This window comes from Macrotis lagotis, chromosome 7 (assembly GCF_037893015.1).
Source record: "Macrotis lagotis isolate mMagLag1 chromosome 7, bilby.v1.9.chrom.fasta, whole genome shotgun sequence".
Classification (NCBI taxonomy): Eukaryota; Metazoa; Chordata; class Mammalia; order Peramelemorphia; family Peramelidae; genus Macrotis; species Macrotis lagotis.
In genome coordinates, this window is record NC_133664.1 from 5,400,239 (window position 1) to 5,403,056 (window position 2,818).

The window sequence follows — 2,818 nt, forward strand, 5'->3', positions numbered from 1 at the left end:
AAAAGACTGTTCTACAGATAACTCACCCAGGGTAGGCATCAGTGGGGGTCAGAAGAAATGATACAAGGAGACTTTCAAAATCTCTCTAAAGAACTCTGGTATTGATTGTAAATTATGGGGGAATGCCCTAGTATGGTGGGCTGACATCAAAGAGAGCCATGAACTCTGTGAGTAAAGGAGGATTGCACTAGCTAAGAAATGTGAGCTACATAAATTTAGAGGCTTCTCCCTTCCAAATATTCACTTGGACTATTTGTGCTTGACTTGGGATAGGTGGGGAGTGGGGCTGGGGCAGCTAGTGGCCCAGGTACATAAAAACACTGGTCCTGGAGTCTGGAGAGCCTGAGTTCAAATTTGGCCTCAGACACTTGATGCTTACTGTGTGACCCTAGTTGAGTCACTTAACCCTGGTTGCCTTATAAAAAATATAATTAAAAATAAAAAAGAGAATTATCAGAGTTTCTGTCCTTAAGGAGTTTGTTATTTAAAAGAAGAAAGAATACCTGTTTCACAGACTGTGACTGAGTTAGGAGACTCAGTGGCTAGGGGTCAGGACTCCATCTTCCTGAGTTCAAATCTGACTTCAGACACCTCAGTTTCCTCAAATGAGTTGGAGAAGGAAATGGCAAACTACTCCAGTATCTTTGTCAAGATAAATCTAAATGGGTCATGAAGAGTCATGAAACACCAAAACAAAAAAAACAAAATTGAGAGTGACGGCCCTCTTAGACCAAACTACATATTCATTCATACATTAAATATTAAGTACCTAATGATCCATTTTCATTTTTGAAAGTAAAAATAATGCCACCAAAGATATTTTTGCGACCCCAAAGGTTTCCAAGCTGCTTTGTCTTCAGTAGTTCTATAAATATTCCCTTTGTTTAGGGGAAGAAATTCTGATTTAGCACATTAAATTGACTTTTCCTTGATCTCATAGTCAGCATTTGACTTTGGACTTGAATCTTTGGACTTGAATCTTCTCATGGGGGGGGGTTGGAGTTGTGGTACTATTTTGCTCCTTGCCATGTGAAAGACTGGTACTTGTGTCATTTATCCTTAATGAACTACAGACCCCTTGAGAAGAGGCATAAAATACAGATTCATAATGCATATTGGTGGATATAAAATTTGAAACATTGCCCCTGTTTGAAATAAACTGGGGGGAGGTAAGCCCTTACCCTAACAGCTACAATGATGCCCATCTCCTTTCAGCCTACTTGAATGAACCTTGAATTTTTAATTTCCTTTTCTTTTTAGTATTTTCCCCACTTATTTGTAAAAGCAAATTTTAACATTCATTTTTTTTTTGCAAGGCAAATGGAGTTAAGTGACTTGCCCAGGGCCACATAGCTAAGTATTAAGTGTTTGAGGACAAATTTGAACTCAGGTCCTCCTGACTCCAGGGCCGGTGCTCTCTATCCACCGCCACCTAGCCATCCCTGAACATTCATTTTGAACAAATTCTTTCCCTTCCTCCCTTTTCCGTATTGAGAAGGAAGGAAGTGAATAAATCTTTTAAAGTCATTCTTATTCTGTGTCAGTGTCTGTGTCGGTGTCTGTTTCTGTCTCTTTGGAATAAACATTTTTCTTGAGAGGATCAACAGTTTTTATTTGCCCCCCAGGCCTCTGGGAAGGAGGTCCTTGGGATGCTCTCCGCATCAGGAGAAGGGACGTTGGGGACCGTTGCCCACTGTCCTCCCCGCCCCCACCTCGCGCTGCCCGGCCCCCTCAACGCCCGGCCCGCAGACTCCCGAGGGCCATCTTGCAGCTCGAAGCAGGAGGTCAGTCAGTGGGGGTTTCTTGTGGCAGGTCGCCCGGCCCTCGCCAGGTGAGGACCCCGCCTCTCGAAGGGAGCCCCCGTCCTCTCGGAGGGAGACCCGCGCTCCCCGAGGGAGCCCCCGTCCTCCCCGAGGGCGCCCGCCTCTGCCCCCAGCATGCCGCCGCTGCTGCAGACCATCAAGTGCGTGGTGGTGGGCGACGGCGCGGTGGGCAAGACGAGCCTGCTGATCTCGTACACCACCAACAAGTTCCCGGCCGAGTACGTGCCCACCGTGTTCGACAACTACGCGGCGACGGTGCTGATCGGCTCGGAGCCCCGCACGCTGGGGCTCTTCGACACGGCCGGCCAGGAGGACTACGACCGCCTGCGGCCCCTCAGCTACCCGCTGACCGACGTGTTCCTCGTCTGCTTCTCCGTGGTCCGGCCCAGCTCGCTGGACAACGCCCGGCACAAGTGGGTGCCCGAGATCCGGCACCACTGCCCGCGGGCGCCCTACCTGCTGGTGGGCACGCAGAGCGACCTGCGCGCCGAGCCGCAGGTGCTGGAGAGGCTGGCCAGGGCCCGCCAGAAGCCGGTCAGCCCCGAGATGGCCGAGAAGGCCACCCGCGACCTCCGGGCGGTCCGCTACGTGGAGTGCTCGGCGCTGACCCAGAAGGGGCTGAAGGACGTGTTCGACGAGGCCATCCTGGCGGCCCTGGAGCCCCCGCTGCCCAAGAGGCAGCCCTGCGTCCTGCTCTGAGCCCCGGCGGCGCGGAGAGCCGCCCCGAAGCGGGGAGACGAATAAAGTTGGCTTCTTTTGCAATGATGGCAGAGGCTCTGTTTGTCCCCCTCCCCTCCCCCAGGTCACCAGAGTGGGCCTGGGTCTGCCCGGGCTCCCAGCTTTCCCCCCAACCTTTAATGCTCCCTCATTCCGGGGCCTCCTCTTCTGTCGGGAACCCTCGGGATGGAGCTTGTTTTCAAAAACAAGGTGTGATGCCCCAGGAGCACATGGACTCCGGGTCCGAATTCTTGAAGCTGCTCATTGGGGTTGAATTC

At 51.6% G+C, this 2,818-nt stretch overlaps 1 pseudogene; it reads left to right on the forward strand.

Annotated features, from left to right (window-relative positions):
- Window positions 1-1,866: 1,866 nt before the first annotated feature.
- LOC141493606 (cell division control protein 42 homolog pseudogene) lies at window positions 1,867-2,588 on the forward strand (annotated as a pseudogene).
- Window positions 2,589-2,818: the final 230 nt, after the last annotated feature.